General features: G+C 39.5%; 1 long non-coding RNA gene across 1 annotated transcript in view; it reads left to right on the top strand.

The window, feature by feature from the left end:
• LOC141784422 (uncharacterized) overlaps positions 1-1568 on the top strand; it is a 66610-nt gene extending 65042 nt beyond the window's left edge. Inside the window, exon 4 of the long non-coding RNA XR_012597442.1 lies at positions 1384-1568. This is a non-coding gene — a long non-coding RNA (uncharacterized LOC141784422). The remainder of the gene's footprint in view (positions 1-1383) is intronic.
• The last annotated feature ends 23527 nt before the right edge of the window (positions 1569-25095 follow it).

Here is a 25095-nt window from a genome sequence, read left to right as displayed (position 1 = left end):
GTCCCTTAGAAACACTCTGTCAGTGGCGGCTGCTGGTCAGTCAAGGAGGAGAAGCTCATTTTTTTCCGGCCTGGCTCATTTCACTGTCAATCAAAAAGGGATTCGGCCTCAGACAGATCATCCAATCATCATGCAGAAGCCCAGCATCCAGGCCAGTCCACTGCCTCATAGACCCCCAGAGACGCTGAGCGTCCGATGGGTGGGACAAAGCCCAGCATTTATCCCATGACTGTCCAGTTTCCACAGTGGAACAACCCACTCTACGCTTCCCCACTGAAGTCAGAAGACGCTCAGTGTCCGACTGTGTTAAAGCGCTGAGACGCTGTGGGGATGAATGAGAAGGAGGTTGAGCCAGTTACCTGTGATAGGAGCTGATTCTGAACAAAAGATGAAGGAACTCTAGCGCAGATTTTGTCAATGAAATGTACACACAGCAGAACATATCACCACTTTTTTGGGGGACATTTTAAAGGAAGCTGAGCTTCCCGTGCTGTCTTAGAGCAATCGCCACTGCACTCGGTAGATACTTCTTGTTGTGCAGATGTAGGGATGGGTACTGAATTAGGTCCTTTTATAGGTACCGACCAAATTCTGTCAAAAATACCAGGCACCGAATCACGTAAAATCAAAAGGTACCATGTTAAGGTACCTAAATGCATCCTTTAGATTGTGAGGTAGTGAAAGAGTAGGTGATTTTTTATTCTGCACATGAACACAACAATGCAAGTTTATATATAGAAGAATAAATATGTTACATCGAAAAGAATTTACTTTTGATAATCAAACAAAATTCATATTTTTTGCCACATAAACACAAAAAAGTACCAAAAAATGGTACCGTTGAGTTCTGATACCGGGAATCGACAACATATAATTTCAAATGTGAAAGGTACCCATCCCTATGCAGATGATACCTAGTTTTACTCATTAGTGAAGCAAGATGAAACCAGTTCACTTGACTGACGGACTCAACGATCTTGATATCCAGCATCATCATTCTTGGCCCTGAACACCAAAGAGTTACCCTTGACCCTGTTGCCAAGTACTTCTCCTACAACCCTGAACAAGGATAATGGAGACCTAATTGTTGTGTGTAGTATCAATGTGGTACCTTTGGTTGTATTTTCACTCTATTCAGTTATAAACAGAATGTCTGAGTCACGGCCATCTCTTGGAGACGGGTCATGTGCTGCCTTTTTGCCGTGCTGTAAATCTTAAAGAAAAAGCTCAAATCCAGGCACTTTTTAGACCCTTGTGTCTTATTCACATTCTCTGCAGGTAAATTAGGAGACTTGTCACATTAAATCACCTTAGGTTTTACTTTCCTTCGTCCCTGATTATCTCGTAGCCCACTAACCGCACTGCCCTTCACCTCCTTATCAGCCTCCCAGATGGTGCTGCCGCTCGCCGTGCTCCGTGTCCTCGCTTTCCCCTGCTCATGGAGTGTGCAGCTCTTCCACATGACTCGCAGCGTGCAGAGAGGCCGCAGGTGGCCGGCGGACCTGTCACAGACCTAATCACAGGCGCGCTCTAATCCCACCACGGTGCTGTGTGTCTGCTCTGTGTGAAGCATCTTGGACTGTTGGTATGCATAACACACACACACACACACACACACACACACACACACACACACACACACACACACACACACACACACACACACACTGGAGCTGCAGTATCTCTGGGCTGTGAGGTAGTATTTACACCACAGGGATATCATAGTCCACTGAGCCTCCTCCTTGAAGCAGATACATTTAAATCTCTGCTTTTTCTCTAATGGATGTTTTTCCTCCTCCTCATCATCCATTTAGTCTGAAAAAGTAAATGTATAGAGTTGGCCTTACTTTCTGTTTCCAAGGACTAAGAGCTTGGTGTTTACTTCTTCTGTTGTTGATGTCTGCAGCAAACATTTCCGGCTTTTGAATTCCCCTGAAGCTTTGCTGGAAATATCTTAATGTGATATCATTTCTATACATAAATACAGTCTTACATCACTTAGTGGTGGAGCTGTAGATGTCTTTTCTACAAAGTTATACTTCAATACAAATACACTACTCTGCCAAAACATCCTTTTGTTGCACAAATTACATAAAAGACTAAACCCATTAATTAACAACAAAACTGATCAAAGTATCTAAAGTTCAGTTAAGTGGGCAGGAAATAGCAGAAATGATGTCAGACAGGCTGATATTACTTTAAGGGATAACATTCAACTTCTTTAATTCAGTTAAAACAGATGAAGTAAATGCCAGACAGACCATTCGACTGCTTTTAAATCTTATCAAGAACCAAACTGATGTAGATCTGCCTGTTAAAGACGTCTTCTTCAATCAGACAGCCCACTGATTTTTAAAAAGCATCGTCTAAAACTTAAAGTCTTTTACCGTTTTAAGAAAAACAGACTTTTTTTTATAGAATTTAACATTTTTACCTGGTAAAAGGGAGTTCAAATTGATAAATTAATAAAAAAAATCCATACCTGTCACCCTGTAGGTAACAATATTAAATGTCTTATAATATGTATTTGTACCAATGCAGAAAAAATGTATTGAAAAGTCAATAAATTATTGGTTTATGTCCATACCAAACAAAAAAGGGCAAGAAATGAAGGCAATACGAACTTTCCAAGATGCAGTTCCTCGTGTGTCCACTTGAGGCCACATCAGAAGTGCAAGAATCCACATACACACCCATTCAAAAAGCCAGTTTTTACACCAAATATGAAAATGTTTGATAGAGTGTAGCTCATTTATTTAACAGGGTGAATTATCTCATGATTTGATGGTTTCAAAGATATGGGGTAAGCCTGCAAGCTAGTTCAGGTAGACAACTTGAGCTGCACTGCTATGCACACATATCACATGTCTCACACGTCATAACCGGGAATCTCCCATCTCTTTCTGCCTGTCAATCCCTCAGCTGCCCTGCGTTTTTACACTCCATGTTCTTTAGCTGGCGGCTGGTGCCATGGCCACACTTAGTAGGCGCCACATCGTGGCTCCAGGCTCTGAAACTTATGTTTTGGGGGATTGTGTTCAGTATGTTTTGCTCATCACTCCTCAATGTTGCTATTTTAACTTCTCTGTGAGGAGTGATGAGGCTTTGGCCTGGACACCAAACATTAAACATATTTGCTGCTAAATAAACATCCAAACGTGAGTTTTCTGACTGAAATTACAGTTGTGAGTTTTGCATAAGTACCAGTGGCGATTGCTCTAAGACTGCAAGGGAAGCTCAGCTTCCCCTAAAATGTCCCCAAAAAAGTGGTGATATGTACTGCTGTGTGTACATTTCATTGACAAAATCTGAGCTAGAGTTCCTTCATCTTTGGTTCAGAATCAGCTCCTATCACAGGTAACTGGCTCCACCTCCTTCTCATTCATCCCTGCAGCGTCTCAGCGCTTTAACACAGTCGGACGCTGAGCGTCTTCTGACTTCAGCGGGGAAGTGTAGAGTGGGTTGATCCACTATGGAAACTGGACGGTCAGTGGATAAACGCTGGGCTTTGTCCCGCCCATCGGACACTCAGCGTCTCTGGGGGTCTATGAGGCAGTGGGCTGGCCTGGATGCTGAGCTTCTGCATGATGATTGGATGATCTGTCTGAGGCCGAATTCCTTTTTGATTGACAGTGAAATGAGCCAGTCAGCGATCTTGGAGTATAACCCTCCACCAGAGCATCTTCTCAGTTGTTCTTGAAGGATCTGGAGGCTTTATCGATCCCCAGCGAGTTTACCTTTCTTAAAAACGATGAGCGTTCAGAGAACACTGGTAAAATCCCTGGAACAAACACCTGGTTGGTTCGACAGGGTCACAGATCATTTTCTTGAAAAAGAACAGAGGGTTAAATGTACGTTTAAATAAATAAACAAATTTATGATGTAGGCCAGAAAAAAAATTAGCTTCCCCTCCTTGACTGACCAGCAGCCGCCACTGATCAGCACAGAAACAGCTGATTGGCCCCCTTGACGCATCTTTGATTGGTCAAGTCAGCATTTCCAGTATGACACCCACCAATGACAACGTCCAAAGTAGACAATATTTTCCTGTCGTCATCATTTGCAAAGGGTTGTTTGTCTCATAGCCCATTAGCCATCAGGCTAACAGCTGGTGGCTAATAGCTGTCATTAACTCCTGTTAATCAACAACAGGAACACAATACTGTTTGTAACAAATAGTGTGTTACTGAGGACATAATGCTTGTTCAGAAATCAAAATAAGCCTCATTTGCAACGTGAAGAAATTTAACCTTGAAACTTTGCCTTCTTCTCTCAAATCAACTTCTTCCCCTTCATGCTGAGTAAGACATTTTATCCCTTACCGTCTGATTATCATTTCCAGATAATAAAAAGGCTGCAATTTGCAATTTAAAGTTTCAAAGTTATCAGTCATAGTTCAGTTTAATGCATAATAATAAAGTTTGGAACAGATTTCCGTGCACATGGCCTCATTCAATCAATTCATCCACACACAGACCTTGACTTGTTCTTGTTCCTGCTGCTGAATTATTTACAACTGCCCTCCTACCCTGACACTGACCGAGAGAGTGTGTGAGAGTGTGGGCATTATATTATGCATGAGGTAAAGAAATACATGAGCTTTCTTGAAACACAATGACATCATGGATAAATGCTGCTCTGCTCCGAGCATCAGAAGGAAGAACGATCACATCCATGGAAAACGTCTCTTTTTTGGCCTCCTTTAATCGACCTTTGCGGGAATCAGTCGGTGGAGGAGAGAGGATTTTCAGAGATAACAGCCTCAGCTGAGGCAGGTGCAGAGATAACAGCTGCTCTCAGATAGAAAATCCCCTCACCAAAGCCCTACAAAGCTCTTAAACGAGATGTTCTTTCTCCTCAGAAGGGTGAAAAGCTTCTGTTGAAGGACTGAAAACCAAGAGAGAATGACAGCCTTCAAGAGGCGTGACGTTGAAGTTTGCTGAGTGACAAGTCAATCTCTTTAATTAATCATCCAGAGGAGCTGAAAGTCTGGTGATTCCTCTGTGATGAGGCAGAACTGCTCCAGGAGGGTTGCCTTGTAGGAGGAGAAAATCAACATCCTCTCAGGAAGAAGCGAAAACACTCGATGACTGTGACGATAAAAGCAACATGGGGTCAGCAATCAGAGCGACATGTATCAGTCTGATGAAAACGATTTATCCCAGCTACGATGATGATGATGATAGCACAGAAGAGTAAACCTGAGTCAGATTTTCTTCAGATTCTCCTCAAAGCGAAGTCAATCTGTGCTCCTGTGTCTGCAGCGCTGTGCATCAAACTGCTGTCATATTTAACAAGCAGCGACCGTGTGCTGAGCAGCAGGATGAATCCCATTGTTGAACACTTCAGCGTGAGACTTCCATCATGTCTCGGCACTCAGCGGGTAACACAATAGCAGCCGTCTCTCCTGTATTTATGGCTCTCGTCGGCTCGTGTGGGGCTCATGTTGATGTAACAGTTTGTAGTTTACAGGAGATGCTGCCTGAGAGCTCTGAAGAGGGTATGAGATGTTTCCTGGCCTTTAAACGGATCATAAAATCCCTCCCTTGACATCTCTTTCAAATCAGGCTTCGAAATATTATTTTTTTCACACTGAATCAATGTTTTACATATTTATGGACTGCACTGACGGAGAATCCTGATGCTCTGGGATTGTGATCACAGCTGATGCAGCATCTACAGCATGTCCAACAGTGTGTTCATAAAGTCTGCTGGTTTCTTCATACTTGTGTAAAATATTCCTGCACCACACCTGACGAACAAAACGCTGCCTTACTCTTTATTCTCTTTTATTGTCTTTTGTAGTTCCTGTTTTTCTTTCCTGCAGTCATAATGTCAACAAACAAAAGTTGTAATGTTAAGTTACAAAAACCAAGGCATAAACTGAAAAAAAAAAAAAAAAAAAAAAAAAGAAATCTTATCCAGTGTTTTTGTCTTATTTTCGGTAAAAACTGTTTTATCATACTTAATATGAACCACCCCCAACTGATCAGTCCAGAAAAATGTTTTTTTTTTTTTTTTAAGTTATTTAAAGACAAAACTGAGGTCTGAGTTGCTTTTAACAAATAAAATAAAATCTGCCAATGGAACAAGAAAAATTTGCTTAAAAATTTCCTTAAAACTAGAATTTTCTCTTAATACAAGAAACATTTCTCTTAATTTAATTGCAGATTTTTTTTTTACTTGTTTCAAGCAATTCAGACCTAGTTTTTGTCTTTAAATAACTTGAAACAAGACATTTTCTAGACTGGTCAGGTGATTGTGGCTCACATTAAGTCTGAAAAGACATTTTCTACTGAAAATAAGACAAAACACTTAAAAAGGTAGCAGATGGGGGGGGGATTCTGGATATTTTAGTAGCGATCTGATACCAAGTAAATTCAGGGCTAGTATCGCTGAAACCAATACCAATACCAATACTTTTTACATGAAATGTAATGATCATTGAATAATTTTGTTATTTTGTGTTGAGTTGGTTGATTATGATTATGATCATGGTAAAACACAGCACAAAGATGTTAGGCAACAAATATGCTTTTTTTAACTAGCCACAACAACAGAACAACATTTTAACTGTAAAAAAGTGATAAAATAATTATTTTACTGCCACAATTGTTTAGGAAAAAATAATCACAAGTGCAAAATAACAAAAAGTATCAATACGATTGATATTTAGATCAATACGTCCACCCCTAGTAACAGAGTAACTAACTCCAAGATATCGGATTTTTGCCGATATCAGATATGCCGATATACCGAAACCCCTTTTGGCCGATACCAATACTGATAATCACAAGTTTGTTTGTTTGTTCCACTGTAAAGAAAGCTAAGTCTTTCCTGTACTGGAATTTATATGTTACTCTAATTGTGACGGTCTTTGTTTAGGAAACACATAAAACAAGACAAAAAACATTTGATTTTACCATTAATAAGAAATGTATTATTTTTTCAAACTCAAGACATTCAGTATTGAAATACAGAAAAATAATTTCTTTAGATCACATGAACTTTAAATGTACAAAGCATTTTTAAACATAACCAAGTTGCATTTGATTATTTTAGAGCTACTGTAACAACCTGGTGACAGACACAGAGCTCTGCAGTGCAAATAAATGAAGTGCTACATTTTATTTAAGGAGCTTATTTTTCAGATGGAAAATAATAATAATCCTAACTGAATAGCACCTTATCGGCTGTGACTATCGGCTTAATTTTCATATCTGCCGATACCGATAAACGTGTTTTTAAGCTTTTATCAGCCGATAACGATATTGTGCCGATAATATCGTGCATCCCTAGTGACTTTTGTTAGTACTCACAACTGTCATGCTAGCATCGTCCACTTTTACCTGTGACACAGTATCAGGAGTAAAGCTGTAATACGAATAGTACATGTACATTTTCTCTAGGACTTACTGAATATCACACATTTTCTTTGCTTGTCAGAGCCCCTGAGTTTATTAGACTCTGATCCAGACTACAGCCCAGAGCCAGGTACCTCATTGGGTCAGAGGTGACAGGCCCGAGTTGGAGCGAGAGGGCAGTAGTTAGAGGCAGGGGAACAGAAAAAGAAGAGAAAGCCTCAGTCTTTCTTTTCTTGCTCTGTTTAGCTGGAGGAGTGGTGACCAGTAATCGGGGTATGGGTAGTTTCTCTGCCGTTCTTCTGCTGAGTGCGAACCTGTTCACTGCTAAACTCAGGACAGGATTTGATTGGTTTAACAGATGGGATCCTAATCGCTGTGATTGGCTGATGTTTTCTTGGGTTTTCTCCTGCTGTAGATAGTAGATATTATTCACTCTCATTTAAGAACACATGTATTGCTCACCATCGGGACATATAGATCATTTTAACCAGTATAACAAAAAGTGTGTCTAAATCAAACTACCAATTATACCTTTAAAGCTTGTGGGCACACCTTAATCTAAAGATCGCAGGTAAAGGTAGCACTGGAAGGCTCGGCTGGTTGCTTTAAAGTACATTAAGTTTAGATGGAAACGACTGAAGCGGGAAATAAACTCCACTGTGTGTAATTAACAAAGTCAAAGTCGTCAATCACATCTGCAGCACTCGTCAGCCTGTCACTTCACTCTGAACAGCGAAGGAATCATCACATTCGTACATTTCATTGTATTTGATTTTATTCTGTCAAATCTGTCAAATCCATGAAAACTTTGTTGAATTGTCACTTATCTAAGTTTCCCTTCATCAAACTTTTGCAAGACGCAGTTGTAGAGATGGGAGTCGTTTCTTGGCCCCCGTTTTGAAATCTTCAGTCAGCGAGGAAGCCTGTTTATGCTGAAGAGATAAAAAGCTCCATCATTTTTTAAAAAAAACAATTAAGGTCAAGCAGCGTGGCTGAACTCTCATTATCAGACACTCTGGATCACTTTTATCGCCTCTCTACATCATCAGATAACACATCCATACATCTCTCTTGCTGCAGAACGCTGTAGGTCATGATTAAGGGACTCATTTGTCTCGCCCAGTCCGTCTGCTAACTTTCAACCTTCCGAGTAATTAAAGAACCGCGGAGCAGCGTATGCGCCGCCGCCTCGGGGGTTTTCACTCCTACTTTCATGCATCCATTAACACCACCAATGCTTTCCATATGTAGGTCTGTGCTCGGGGATTTGTTGCCTTTCTTCACGGGAGTCTTCATGTAAATTACAATTGATGCTGTAATTATTATGAGATTTATTTAAAGGAGCCGCCCCAGAGAATGAAAAACAATACATAATCATTACCTGCTGTAGCTGCTGCGTGTAATCGCTGGTGATTCACCATATCTCAGGGGTATCTATATCACATTTTCACCGCTTGGTTGCACAAATGCAAGACAGATAAAGATGTTATAGCTCACAGAGGTTATTATTCAGGTGGTTTATTGAATCGAACGGCACATTTATCACGTGAAAAATCAAGATGAGGTGGTTTTAATCTGGTTACAGTTCGCCGAAGTCCCATTTCACCCACAGAATTTGTATCGAAATTGGGTTTGAGACATCAAAAAGCCTCCTACGATAAACACAGATGTCACAAACATGGACATTTGGCTTTTCATTCAATGATTCATCGCAGTGTGCAGGTGGAGCCCACAGTGTGAGCGCACCAGAGCTCACACAGCAGCTGGATGTGCATAAAATTTGGAGACTGGAGGTACAAAAGCTGGAAAGGGAAACGGAGACAGAGCCGCAGCTGGAGGGGGTTTGGATGGTCTTCTGACTGCAAATCAGAATCTGAAAACTGTAAAATTCAGGCTTTTAATTGTTGCATCTCTGAAAGAAATGGTGCAAAAATGACAGCAGATACAAGGTTCAGAGCTTGTATGTCACAGATTTATGAAGATACCTTCCTGCATAAAAATCCAGCCCAGAGAAATCAAAAAGGTTAGCTGTAATTGATCCCTGAGTGACATCCGACCTGCATGACAGAAAATATAATGTGACCATTAGGATCACTAATGACACGACACATGCAGCTTCAACCATCTTTGACCACAGCGTGACCCAAACTTAAAGTGGCCGCAGCTTTTAAATGAGCATCTAAATCCCTGTCACGCAGTCTGAGCACACTGCCAAGATCTTTATACGTATCATTTTCTCAGGGCACATCCTCCGTGGAGATGGTCGACTTTGTCAGGGTACTCATTACACCTGAATATTGGCAGCAACACAACTTGAAAATCTTGGCAGCTCTCTCTCGTAGACATTAAAACTTTTTGGAGAATCTGCTTCAAGCTTTTAAAAGAAAACTTTCTAGACGCTGTACTTTCCAAACTCCTGTGCTTTCGGCCTCTTCCTGAGCTGTTATTGGACAACTTTTGAGTCAACTTTGAGAGCTCAAGGCTCTCTCCAGACCAGCAGTATTGTTCGTTGTGAAGTGCTTTTGTTACTGATTGTGCCTCAAATTTTTAAGATGTCAAATCTAAGATGAAGCGTCCTGTTTTTTAGAAACCAAACTGTTGTTGCTGTCTAGACACTTTGAGTGTTCAAGGGGAACTAGTGTAAAAATCAATCAAACTCCAACGACATCTACAACAACCTGGAACTCTGAGTTAGTTCAACTGAAAGGAAAGTTATTAACCAACACAGTTTGAAATGCCTCTGAACACTCAAACAAACCAAAGTCATGACCTTAAGGTAGCTCACCTTCTCCTGTAACAAGCTCCCTCCAAAACACATGGCCTTGAGCTTTTACCAAAATGTGTTAAATACTTGATCCTGACGATCAAAGCCCCCAAATAAAGGTAATTACATCACGCTATGTGACAGACTCCAGAATATTTCACCTCTGCCTGTTGACACTGTCACAAAAAGACGATAAATTAAAAACAGTTTTGGTCTCAGGCTGGTTTAAGAGTCAAGAAATACTGAAAAACAAACAAACAAACAAAACTCCTGTCTTGGCAAAGCTTACCCAACCTGTTGGTTTATAGGGGTAGGAGAAAAAAATTGATATGTCTGGATTGTTTTGTTTGGCAATATCAAAATCTGGGTTCTTTGTCAAAAAATCAGAATTTTTTTCAAATTCAGATTTTTTATTTCAGTCTTTGTTTATAAACTGGATTGGAAAAAAAATTACCGCTTTTCTTCAGCAGATGGTGAAATGTTTCTCTCTGACTCACGTCATGAGCATTTTATGGAAAATATGGCTCCTGATATAGTCTGTAGACATTGTCATTATTGTAACTTTTTCACATGGTCTGGTGTAAAAAAAAAATACACAAAAACCCCTCAAAATTAAAAAAAAAACAAAAAAACAAAGATCAAAGCATTGCAGTTTTAATCAAATTGGCACCCCAAAAATCGTAATAGAATCAAAATCATAAGAATAGCATATCCTCCAGCCTTATTAGTTCAACTAAAATCACAGTAACCAGTCTGCTTCATGCTAACTGGATTGCCAACTGTTTTGGTACGTGACATAATGTAAATCATATATATATATATATATATATATATATATATGTATATATATATATATATATATATATATATATATATATATATATATATATAATACATAATATATATATATATATAAATATATATAAATATAAATATATATATATATATATATATATATATATATATATATATATATATATATATATATATATATATATATATATATATATATATATATATATAAAAATTCTACATTCTAATGTTGTGTAACAATATTGCATTATGATGTCTTACAATGATTTGTTTCAATGTAGCATTAGGATGTCGCATTGTGTTTCAATACAAGGTTAGATTATGATGTTGCATCTAGATGTTTGGTTATGGTGTTAGAGTAAGATCTCGCATATTGCAAAGTTGTGTATTGTGATTCTAAGTGTGTTACATAGGTCGTGTTAGGGTGTATTGCGTTATGATGCATTACATAACATTGTGTTTCATTGCATTACCTTATGCTCTGTTGCCAGAAAAACATTGTGTTGTAGCACATAGAGTGTAAAAAATATGGACGTCATCTTGCTTGGGTTGAAGTGAGGTCACCACAAAAACTGCTCCCCTCGATGGCTATCTGTGGTATAGGTCAAAAAATCTATCTCCCCAGTCATTCTAGATGGGCTGAGGTCAAACTGTGGTCTGATTGTTGTGGTGATTTGAAGATATCATTTGCCTGTCCTGTATTCAAGTCTTCTTTGTTCTGAAAAGTTTTGTTTTTATTAGTTATACAAGGTCCAAAACATGGCTTTGCGTTATGTATGGTGTTGAGTGACAGCTCAGTTCTTGTTCTTGTGTGTTTTTTCAGGGATTGCAAAATATGTCGGGAAGTAGAGCCAAGAGGAGATTAGACTCTCGAGAGAAAAAACAATTGTTATTTTTGTCACCTGGCTTCACTCAGATCTCCAAGTATCCCTCACAGTCTCTACTGTGCAGACTTTGAATTCAAAACCGTACAATGGTAAATGGCAGAGCCACGTTGTCCACTCTATATACAGGCTATGTAACATAACATTATGCCACGTGCTAGCTTAACATTACTATTGAAAGATTACTTTGTATTGTGTTACATTGTTTTTGAAGTTACTTCTTTCTTGTGGTTAGTTTTGTAAAGGCATTACGGTTCCAGTATGGTGCCGTAACAGGTCGACTGGGAGACGGTCAAACAGTAACACGCTGAAAAGTGGGTAGGTACATCGCTACTTACTAGGGGTGCACTGATCACAATTTTTTGGCCAATCACTGATCTTAAAAGGCCTGACCTGCCAATACCGATTTGGGCCGAAACCAATTTTTTTTTTTTTTTTTTTTTTTTTTTTTTAATAAAATCTTCATGTTTTGACTTAAACAACCAGTTTCATATGCAAGGATGGGCCAATCACCAATCACTGATCCCCAAAATTATCTACTACTTAGCATTGTGGAGATGATACTTTTATCAATAAATCAGTTTCTTAGTGGTGTTGTGTACTTCGACAAGGCCTGTAGTCCATCAAATTGCCTAATCTTGCTATAAATGCAATAAATCTAACTTTACTCATACTCAGAGATGTGTGGTATTCCATCATTTGGTGGACATTGAAAGTTGCCACCAGAATCCACTTTGTTTGTTCTCAGTCTACAACATAAAAGAAAGCAGAGCTACACTTCCTTTGTTCACAGGTCAGTTAAACCCAATGAATAACTCCAGAGTGCTGCTATCTCTGGCACAAACAAACACTGTTACCATCTCACAAATGCATCAAACGTGTAATCTCGTGAAGGTGATAATCCTGCTGAGGATGGCAGTGAAAGTGACACTGAGTAAAATATACTGAGTTGTTTACAAAGTCCTGTTTGTGTTTCAGTGTGTTTGTTGAATTAGAATCAGAAACGACGGCTGTGACCTCGTAAAGCTGTGTTTGAAAACCAGGTCATGTCTGTTCGTCTTCTTTGTGTTTTTCCATTGACGGTGGGGGTCAAGCTTCAAGAAATCCCTAATCAGAGCAGATTGAACATCCAGAAATAATGTGAAAGAAGTTGTAACCGCATTTGATGAGATTTTAACCAAGAGTTTGATTATTTCGTACAAGACTCTGTTAATTTCCCACAAGGCTCAGTCTGTAAATTACAACACAGTATTCAATTAAGGGTGGAGCTGTCGTGTCAGCTGCAATAACTCTTGACAGGAGACAACCTCTCAGACGCCTGTGTGGAAGAGGAGGTGCGAGTCTCTTCATAATGAACATCTTAGGCCTGAACTGAGGAGACCTTGCATTAATTCAGAAAGTGAATGAGCCTCTTGTAGTTTTACTGATCTGGATTTTCGACACAGCATCAGTTAAACAAAGTAATACTTTCCCTTAAACATTTTTCTTCAACCAAACACACAAAAAAGTCGAAACTGAGCACTTATTTAATCTACGGCTCTGTTTTGAGTGGATTTGTCATTTGCCATAAAAGTTGGAACCCAAGCCTAATCATTGAGCCTGCAGGTGCTGCAACTGATCCAGTGATCAAACAGCAAACAATACGTGTCAGCCACGGTAAGAATTAGTCATCTGGGACGTTATAAATCTCAACTTTCTGTGTGGGTGAGCAGCTCCGTTGGAACATCAGTGGGAGAACACAGTAGCTCTTCAAACATCTTTTTTTTTCCACAGATGACATCTCTGATGGAGGGCACCGCAGCTCATCTCACGCTGCATGAAAGATAATTCATGTCCCAATCTTGTATGGCTGTTATAAAGCTGTTAGAGACTAGAGAAGGAGCTGACATTGAAGTGCATCACATCTTGTGCTTCATCCCATTTCTCTCCTCGTTGCTGTCTTGAAACTGCAAAATCCACCAACGCAGGGGAAACTAGGGCTGCTCACATGGGGTCATACAGGGATGTTTGAAATTTACCACCTCAGTCAGACTTTGTGACGGGATGTCTGACTTGTTAGTCATTTAAACAGGTGCATATCAATCATTCCCGCTTAAGTCAAAAGTTTTAGATAATTACCAGAACAAACACTTACAAAAGACTCTTTTTGTGAATTTTTACAAACCCTGATGTGAAAAAGTTTGTGAAATGATAAAACTCTATAATACAAAAAGACACATTGCACACTGAATCCATTCCTTGTGTTAGCTGTAACGTAACTGTAACCCCTAATTCGCACATACAGCGTGGGTGTGCACCAATTCATACTGGATGCGTCTCTGCACAATCACAAGATCACAGGAGAACCACATGTTCCTGCAACATACTTTCATGGTAATTAATTAGCATGTTAAACTCACCTGACCCTCCCAAAACTTCAGCACCCTCAGTCCATGCCCTCTCCGTTCTGTTTGTGTCCTTATAGAAAGAATGTGTTGTGTTGTATAAAATTGCGAAGTTTTTTACCTCCAAGATTAACTTTTCCTCGTCCAAAACGTTGGATTTCCTCTGGATCTGACTTGTTGATGACTTCTGGCCATGTGCCAGTGACGTACTTTTAACAAACAAGGATGAGATTTACGATCAGGAGCAAGAACATGGTGCTTTATTGTGTATTGAGGGGAAGCTCATTTTTTTCTGGCCTACATCATCAACTTGTTTATTCAAACGTAAATTCTACCCTCCGTTCTTTTTCAAGAAAATGATTTGTGACCCTGTCGTACCAACCAGGTGTTTTTTCCAGGGATTTTACCAGTGTTCTCTGAACGCTCATTGTTTTTAAGAAAGGTAAACTCGCTGGGGATCAATAAAGCCTCTAGATCAGTCCAGAACAACTGAGAAGATGCTCTGGTGGAGGGTTATTCTCCAAGATCACTGACTGACTCATTTCACTGTCAATCAAAAAGGGATTCGGCCTCAGACAGATCATCCAATCATCATGCAGAAGCCCAGCGTCCAGGCCAGCCCACTGCCTCATAGACCTCCAGAGACGCTGAGCGTCCAATGGGCGGGACAAAGCCCAGCGTTTATCCAATGAACGTCCAGCTTCCACAGTGAAGGAATGAAAGATGAAGGAATTCTAGCGCATATTTTGTCAATGAAATGTACACACAGCAGAACATATCACCACTTTTTTGGGGACATTTTAGGGGAAGCTGAGCTTCCCTTGCAGTCTTAGAGCAATCGCATTGAGATAAAAGGCACTGTGATCCGTCTCTTTACTTTACTTGCACTGCAATGTAAGTGACTTATAATAGTTAGCTTAAGTTAAGTTGCTTGGGTTTGACAACTGATGTTTGGTAGCTAGCGCTGCACTACTTTTTAAAATGAATTTATGTTGTGTTACATAGAAACATAGAAACATAGTTTTGTTACTTCATCTCATATTGTTAGAGTTAGTTTACTGCCATTGCCCTGCTAGCTTTAAATTGCTAGCTTCGATTTGCTAAGGTTAAATTGCTTGATTTGAGCTACTTTCAGTAAGTTATGTTGCAGTGTGATAAACAGCTAGCATTATGTTGCTTGAGGTTTGTTGCCAGCGTTATGTTGCTAGCATTTCCTTGCTGGCATTAATTTGCTAGCATTACTTTGCGAGCAAAATAACACGAGTTACATAACTAGTTCTCAATGCTAGTACTTGGTTAACTAGCATTGGATTAAAATGCTAGCATCTGATGTTTCATTGCACCCCACTGCATTTTGTTCCAGTACCTTGCGTTACATTGGCCTATGCTGGGGTACGTTCAGCTCCCTCAGTGGCTTTGACTTTAAAACTTCACAACCAGTGTCCATTTTTCCATGAACTAGAGGGCACAGAGATGTGAACTTTGTCAGTTTTGTAGAGGCTTAAATTCCTGACCTTTGACCCCTGCTATCTCTTCTATATAGTGTTTGTTTCCTTTAGAGTTGCCTTATCTTATAAAGGAAAAGAAACTCTCTAAAAACATCCTCAACTTGTGAAGGACATGACCTCCACTCCCTCTGTTCTGGGGTTTTAAAATCACCTTGAAAGTACAAAAAAAAAAAGAAAAGAAATAAGAAATAACTTGAGTTCAGAAGTTAAGAGCCCAAACCCCTTTTTTCATCACCATCTGTGTTTTTAAGGTCACCTGTGTTCCCCTCAAACACATTAGTGATGTCTCAGACCAGACTTAGATTAGATTTTGTGTTTTTTAAGAGTCACTTCAGGTTGAGTATAACTCCAAAACATCCTTGAATGCTTGATGGGGAGACAGCCTATTCCTTTGTAGTGCTCCTTGTCCTTACAGCAGGTCAGAGACAAAGGTTAAAGTAAGCAGAAAGAAAAATTGTTCTCTTTAAAGAATGAAGGAGTTTTAGTCTTTTCAGCTGGAGGGATGACACGCCGATGAGTCTGTCCTGAATCTTAATGTCTTCATCTCCTGGCTTTATCATTCCCCTTAAGTCGTTCCAATTTGTCAAGAAAGCGGCGCAGCTTTTAGGCCAAATCCCATTCTGCATCGTGAAGGTTTAAGCCCTGGAATTAAAAACACATATCTCAGGTCCTTCTGCGCTGTTACTGGGATGCTGACAGTGTGTGTGAGAAATGTGATGCTTGCACGCTAGAGTACGTGTTTGAGCCTTCTGTGTCCTTGCAAGAGTGGTCCAACAATGCTGACCCCCCCTTCAAGAGTTTGTCTCCTAAATTGTTTGCTTTGACTCACAAGTACAATCGTGATTCGGCTGAAGATGTCTGAGGAGGAGAATATCATTTCACTGACTCATAACACAGATGATACTGAAAGTTGTCCACAATGAAATGTCTCCACAAAACTTACCCTGCATGTAAAACAGACTGAGATTGATGAAGTTATTGAACTGAATATTTTGAAAAGGACAGAGTCATCCATCAGGAGCCACTGTCAGCCATTTCAGAAACTTAACACGAACAAACCTCTGAAATTATACTTTCCTGATCTTAAATTGAAACCCCTGAAACCCAGCTTAGTGGCAGAAAATTATGTTCTTAATCTGACTTTTTAATCCACGTTTAGGGGCACAGGTTTTCTTTCTTTTTTCTTTCGACATCCTGACAAAGTTTTGTTTGTAGTAGTAGATTCCCTGGGGGTGTTTTTCTCGCTCCTTTCTAAAATTGTTTTTCAGTCTAAGTTAATTTAGAAGCTTCTCAAGGAAAAGTGTGAGATGAGTACAGAATTGCATTGAAATTTGACGTTCATATACTTGGTGTCTACAGATGATATATGTACAGAAGCTGAAAGTATGTGACAGATTTGAGGGTGGGAAGACAAATGGACTCATTTCTCATAACCAGTCTTGGGCAAATAACCTGATCTGACTGTCTTATGGCGTTAAAAAAGTAATGTAGTTTAATATGGATCATTGATGTCTTCATGAAATGGCAGTAACATGTTTTGGTCCAAAAAGCCAATAAATCAAGCACAGCAGCATTGTTTCCAGGCTCTCTTAGCCCCTCTGTTCAGAACGCTCTGATTTAGTGGGCGTGACCTTCATATGTAAATGAGCCACAGCTGATACGTCACCGCTCTTCCACGTCACTGAGAGCGGCGCCACAAGCTCGGCGTGCACAATGTTTAGAAAACAGCGAAGCTTATTTACCGTAACATTACAGGCTAAAACAACAGGCTAACTGCAGCTAAAGTTAGCATGAAGCTAACACAGAGACGGGGGGACCCTGAGGAAAAGCTCTTCCATCTACTCCACAGCACACAGCGTTTAAAATACTCACATTTCCAGGGTCCGAGGTTTGTTGGTGGATGGTTGGTAATGCGCCTGGATTCAGGACCAGTCTATTCGCTACCCCTCTGTTGTACTGTCCAAAGTTGGAAAAGCAGTCGGCCGTGAAGTGACTAGCACACACATGCACAGTTTTGCTGAGTGTAGCTGGCACAATTTCCTTGATAAATGAACTCTAGACACTTAGTCTGTCTTCTTCTGAGATGGGACGCTTGTGCATGGAACTATGTGGCTGTTTACAGCCAAAAACAAAGTAGTGATGGCTCTTCAACTTCAGCATTGGAGTGGGCAGGGAGGAGGTTCGGTGGTATCTGCTCCAGTGGACCAATCAGGTCAGACTTGCTCCTGATTGGTCAAAAAAGGGAATCGCTGACATCAGCAAAACCCCAAAATCCAAACACCTCGTTTTAGGTCAGGATTTTACATTCACAAGCACTACTAAGTACAGGTTGTGTCATTAATTATCACATTTTGTGGGCTGGGAGGAAAGCCAAAGACCCACAAGTTTCACTAAAAGACTTAAAGTGATTTTGCATAATATTGGACCACAATTAACCACAATTAATTGCTGTAACAATATACTTAAACCTTCAGCAACACTCAGTAATTAGTGCTGAAAATTCACTAAGAGCTGAGTCTGAGACCTTCTGACTCATTCTACCCCTGAGGACTAAGAGGAGAAGGGTCAGATTAAGTGTTTAAGTGTTCCCTGAACAGATGAGTCTTCAGACATCTCTTAAAGTAGAAAGGGACTCTGTGGCTTGTATTGAGTTTGGTAATTCCCTCCACCATTTGGGCACAACAGAGGAGAAGAGTCTGGCTAGAGATTTGGAGCCGCACTGGGCTGGGAGCACCAGGCGTCTTTTTACAAGCAGAGTGTAGTGGGTGAGAAGGAGTGTAGACCTGGATGAGGGATCCCAGGTAGACAGGAGCCGTTCTTGTCAATGTCCGATCTAATCTGATTTTTTCGTGATATGTTTTGCAAATACCGATCCAATACAATACAATACCGATCTAATACCTTTCTCTAATAAATCCTGTTCTCCGTTGGGTGATTCTGTTGTAAATGATGAATCATATTTATTTGATAAAAGTGAGCCCTGTTGGTGCCTCCTCCAGGAACACTCACTTTACAAATGTTGCAAGATGCTGTTTTACTACCATTGCTTTCCAAAGAGAAGTCGTTCTACACAGCAGACATGTTTGTAATGTGGTTTGATTTACAGCAGTCGTAAAGTGTGACAGTGCTGAAAACAGGTAAAAACTGGATAGGATACAGGGCCATATAGGGCGCCGATACCGATCAGTGTATCAGTGGGGCATCCCTAGAACAAATACTATAGAACTGGAAGCATGTGTGTAAGTTGAGTAATGGGATGTGTGTAAATATGCCACATGAGCTTAAGGACACGCTATGAAAAAGAACATACTGTGTGTGAACGAGCTGTCAATTCCTGAAATGGGCTTTTAAGTGGTCTTGATTTGTTGTTCTTTATGAGGCTGGGGGTAAAATCAGTGCATAATAACTCACTTTAACAGCTCACACACTCACACACACACACACAAGCTTTCTGCTCCCTGCTGCTGACATTATCCACAGTCATTCCACTTGGTACGAGCACAAACTTTGGTGCATGAAACAGCATCATTATGAGATAATAAATGACATCTTGGTTCCCGTGCCCTCTCGCCCCCTGTACAAGTAACAATCACTATATCCACGCTGCGCCTCAGGCTCCGAGCTCCAGGCTGTGATTATAATAATGAATTAGATTTGACAAAATGGCCTTGCCACATTGTTGGAAACTGTTTCCATGGAAAAATGCCTGATTATATGTGATTGGGTTTGAACAGCTGTAACAGGCTTTGCATTTGACTTTGCGATGCAGAAGAGTCAACCTCATCCGTGGTGTTTGTCTTCCCTCAGGCTGGATGAGCTCGCTGGAGCAAACACAACCATAAAAGTGACTTATAGGGTGTTTTCAGGGCCTGCCTGTTCCTCTCTATCTCAGTGAAAGAACATGAGATAATAAAAACAGTGGAGACTCTAAGTACAGATAAAAAAAAACAGTTTCAAAGCCAAAAGAGGGGATCATTTCACTTTTTACTGCCCTATTTCACAGCTTCAGTTACAGTGTGTTCAATAAAGATTTCACTCCCGTTTTTTAAAATCCTGGACTTAAGTTATGATTCAGTGGTCAGGGTTAAACTAAACTGAAGCTACAGTTACAGAAACACAACACTTTTATTACCACTAATGTTATACACACATCAGTTTACAGCAGCAGGGTCGTTAAGTGTTGATTACATGACTTTAAAGCTCCTGTGAAGATTTTGTTACCTGGTTATGAAACAGACAGGAACGTATACAGATGACTGTGTAAGTTTCAAAAAGCAAACCAGACCATCAAAAAAGGATCACTATTTCAAAAAATCTTTTTTTGGCCTGAATTTGTTGCCTGTAAACATTGCCGCAGGGTAGGTGTCAGCTCTTTAACAGCACACGTGTTTCCCAAATGTTCAATCTGAGCTGCACGTTTGACATTAAAATTACATAAAGATCAAATTATTTTTTAAACACAACCCACAAAATTTTAGAACAAGCAAAGAGAAAATCTGTAACATTTTGTCAACAGGGGGCGCCAAAATCCCTGCAAGTCAATTTCAGTAGCTTTAATGACTTTTTACTTAAATACATTTTTATCTTTTAACTAGCACATTGATCAAGCAGGTCAAAATCTTTTAATGTATTTTTTTTTTTTACAAAACAATTAAAAACATTCCTTTTGGATTAAACTATTTATTTTAAGAAATAACCAAATATTAATAAGTCATATTCATTAAAATCTTCTCATTGCTGTTTTTTTTTAAATAGTTTGACCTCAAACGTCACTCTTTTGCAAAGAAAAAATGCCCAAAATGCCTTAAAAAAATAAAAATAAAAAATCCTTACAGATAGCTTTCTGGAGGCCTCCTTCACTGTTGCCGTGCAACAAAGCTGTCATATGATTAAATCTTTTTTCCTACTAGAAATGAGGTATCATCCGAAATTGCCACATGACTTTTACCCTGAATCTAACCAAGAAAGTTTGGAATAGAATAGAATAGAATACAATAGAATAGAATAGAATAGAATAGAATAGAATAGAATAGAATATCTTGTCATTGATCACCCACTGAGGGAAATTGGTTCGTTACCAAGACTTAACATAAAAAAAACAAAATACAAAATCTTCACATGGAATAGAAAATATCAATAGAAAAACTTATAGAATTAGAAATTGAAAACGTAAAATATGTTGAAATTTGCAGCAAAATAAATTAACAACAAAAGAAAGGGACCGACATGAGAATCCCTGAAAAAAAAAAACAAGATTCCAATCTGTGACATCACAAATTGAATGAGTCCTGTGTCCCTATCACTTATTTTTTTCTGTGACTCTGAACAAGCTGTTCCATGTTTAGTTTTTTTTTTTTTTTTATCATTTTAATAAATACTTGTTTATGAACTTAAAAAAAAAAACCCTATGGCACCTCTTTAAAAAAATCCTGTTTGGACACATTCGGCTGTAGACTGACATGGCAGAGATGGAAGGCATCTTCATTTTCACACTTATTAGTGGGTAGTGCCGTTGCACCACTAGATGGCACAAAAACACGTTACTGAGCGATGACATCAGGTCTTTCTTGAGCTCAATGCAGACTGAAGCGAGGCAGACTCCACATGTTGATGCTGGGTTTGGAGAGTGATGTTGGGAGAACTTTTTATAATCTTCTACAGCAGGAAGGTGTGGTTTACATGCCTCTATGAAGAGGAGGAAGTATTTTGGTGCCCTCTGTATTTAGTTGAGTCATCCACACTTAATCATAGCGGAGCTGCTCAGACGTCCAGGCGGCTTTCTGAGCAGGCAAAGACTTGTGATCTATGCTGCTTGAGAGATAGCATCAGGGGGGCTCTTCATCATAATACGTGACAACCGCGCTGTGATGTATGATTGGCTGGAGTCAGTAGATAGGATAATGCATCACACCTTGAGATGTAGATTTAGGAGTCACATTACTTTGATGCTGGTTCAGCAAATTCTACTTCATTACATCAAATATAAATCAAAAGATGTTAGACAAAAATAATGTTCAGTGGATTTTTTTTTTTCAAAGAGCGGCATCTACAGATAAATAAATCAGGGGCATTTTTTTTCTTTTTTTTAGGGATTAAAGGTCCACAGAGTGAAAACGTACCGAGAAACTTCTTGTCAAGCCAAACTTTTTTTTTTCCCTCGAACTTTTATTTTGAAAGGCTTCAAATAGCTCTTTTGGGGAGTACTGTTCTTGGTAGCTGGCCCATTTTTCCTCACTGCCAGGATTTGATGTCTGGCAGAAAATTGGAGCCAGTCAGGTGTGGCAGGCAGCACCACAACCACAGGACCGTGAGGTTTTCCATCCTTCACAAAATATAATGGTGACAAGAAAAATCAACTGCTGTTGACTGAAGATCAGACAGATTGAAACTGGCAACAAAACGAGGATGCAATTTTTTTCAAGTGTATCTTAGACAGTTGAGAAACACTTGAGCTAACCCTCTCTAGTGCAGAGTTCTTGTTTGCTTGGTGAACTGTTTTTTTACAGTGTATTTTCATGCAGAGAATTGGAAAGCACATGCTACTGAGAGGAGTGTAGTTTTTTATGCACTGGCAAGATTAAAAAATTGTGCTGTTTTGTCAGCTGTCTCAAGCAATAAAATAGTAGTTTGGTCTACATTACTCAACTTGTGAGAAACTGAGGCAAGCTGACTAATACATTGACAGACACGCACCATCAGGCAAAAATTCCTCTCTTGATGGAAACGTCAGATTCCTCTCTGGGTTTACTTTTGGAAAGTTTAGATTTTCAAGACAGTTTCCAAGAGTTTGAAAACACGGGAGGCACCTCTTTTAAAACACATCTGAATCTGATATCTTATACCCTACATCCCGGGGTAGAGATGAAATCATAGCTGCACTAATCATACCTTTAATTTGAAAGCTTAGAGCAGAATGCATCACAACCAGTTCCTTTTCACTCTGTGCTATCTTCCAACTCCATATTTAGTTTCATTTTCTGATAATTCACAGCTTGTCTTTTAAAAAGAATTTGTTTTACTTTACAGGCAGATTTAGACCCTAGCTTGTGTGCTAAGGATGTAGCATTAGCCATTATTAGGCCCAGGGCTACATCTGAGTGAAGACGCGGTGTCTAAGCTAGCACTCCTGTCAAGCAGTATCTAAAATGACATATAGGTGTTAACTTGTAAAATTATTTAGCCATTTCAATATCTTTTCAAAAGCACGTACTTTGTTTGTCACTTGGTGTCCTGTCCTGTCCCTCATCCAGGTCTACACTCCCTCTGGCCCACTACGCTCCGCTTCTGAAAGGCACCTGGTGTTCCCAGCCCAGCGAGGCTCCAAATCTCTAGCCAGACTCTTCTCCTCTGTTGTTCCCAAATGGTGGAATTAATTACCTAACACTATAGGATCCGCAGAGTCCCTTTCTAATTTAAGAGATGTCTGCAGACTCATCTGTTCAGGGAACACTTGTGCACTTATTCTACCCTTGAGGGCAAAGAGGAGAAGGGTCAGATTAAGCCTGTAGGTCTAAGACTCAGCTCTTGAGATTTCTTAGCACTTCTACTGAATGTTGTTGAAGTTTGAAATATACTGTTGCAGCAATTTATCGTGTTTTGTTAAAAAAAAAAAGCACTTAATGGAAGCACTGTTGTTGCACTAGCTAGGTTTCTTTTCTGTCTAAATTCTTGCTTCTGTTGTACGTCGCTCTGGACAAAAGCGTCTGCGAAATGAACCGTAGAACTGTAGAACTTGGTGCTGTCTAATTTGAAGCATATTGCTAATGCGTTTTGGGGCTGTTAAATAGAAATGGTGAGATTTTGTCACATATGTGAAAAAAAAATCTGTCCTGTCAAGTTTACATCCTGGCATTTCTCATGAATAACAAATGCACAAAATGACTGCAGAATGTGAAGCCATACTTGGTATAAATCATATGTTAGAGCTTGATTTTGGAAACTTGATACTTTCTATTCACTTTTGTATATAGCTAAATATAGCCAGTAATACTGCCCCTAGTGGCCAGTGTGAAGGTTTCATTTGGTCATGACATCTGCGTAGAGTTTGTCTTCTAAAAACATGTTTCTAGCATGCAGATTGGGTTAAAGAAATTAATCATAAAAAAGATAAATCAAAAAATAAAACAAATAAAAACAAAGTTCAGAGCCATCTAGTGGCCATGAGTAGAGCTGCGCTTGTGAAAACAGGCCAAAGGGCAGTTTCGAAGGCCACAATGTGCTGAAATGTTGCTTTACACTCTGTGAAGTCTTTTTGAAACATTTTTAAGCTGCTTCAGTCAAAACTTATATTTAACAGCCTTTCGATTTCCAGGACGGCCTTCTCAAACAAAGTGCAGTCTTCTCAGGCGTTTTGAAATGAAATCTGTCACCTTGTAGAGCCATTGTTGAGTCACTGCAATTGCTCACAAACTCTCATAAACCAGGGCCACACCTGACAACAGAACGGGTTAACGTTCAGTCCAATACATTTTATTTATTTTACTTAGAAAGGCAATGTCCTCGCTCAACCTATAAATTCATAAAGAACGCTGCATTGGGAGAGCACTAAATCTGTATTTGACCTTATAAAGAAACCCTCTCAGGTTTAAACCGGGAAGATTTAGCTCACACTGAACATCAAGTGATAAAGTCACCTGTTGGAGCAGTTTAGATACAATTTAAAGAGGAATGTGTGTTGAATGTTTTCCATCGACTGCTTTGATCCTACCTGTTTCATCTCCTGGTTCAATAATTCAACCAATGAGGACACTGAGTTCTTCTGTTTGAGCAGCAGATGGACTTGTAGCATGTTACAAACGGCTTTTGGCTGCACACACTCAGCCACAGCAGAGCAGTGGGAGGAGAAAAACAGGCGTTGTGTGATCCAGGGGAATCAAGTTTCACCTCGGTTATGCATACAGTCAGATTCAACATCAAGGCTGTCGTATAAAGGATCCCAACACTCGATCACTTTCGCTCTTTCTCAAAAGTCAGCGAATCGGATCATCAGTGAGGAGATCTTGAGTTTTTTTTTTTTTTTGTACTTATTTTGAGCTAAGCTACAGGATTCAGAGAATACATGAGAGACAGCATGAACACTTCACAAAGTTACCCCTAGAGGTCTCCACCTTCCTGAAACAGACAGACTAGGGTTAAACCCTATGAGTAAAACCACCGGATAAAGAAATTTTGTGTTTAAAGACTTGTCACTTTTCAACATTTCAAAACAAAAATAACATCAAAAGGAGCTTCAAAGCAAAGCTGCTGTTAGCTTATTTTTGGGGGGTTTATTTTGGTAAGGATTAGCTAACTAGATTTTTTTTTTTTTTTTTTTAACCAAAAAAGAGGTTTCATCCTTTAACTCCAATAAAAAAAGTCATTAAACAAGTTAAAACAAAA

The sequence above is a fragment of the Halichoeres trimaculatus genome, unplaced genomic scaffold, assembly GCF_033239565.1.
Source record: "Halichoeres trimaculatus isolate MK-OKI-2021-1 unplaced genomic scaffold, fHalTri1.1 fHalTri1_scaffold_22, whole genome shotgun sequence".
In the NCBI taxonomy this organism is placed as follows: Eukaryota; Metazoa; Chordata; class Actinopteri; order Labriformes; family Labridae; genus Halichoeres; species Halichoeres trimaculatus.
This window is presented reverse-complemented; position numbering and strand designations above follow the sequence as displayed.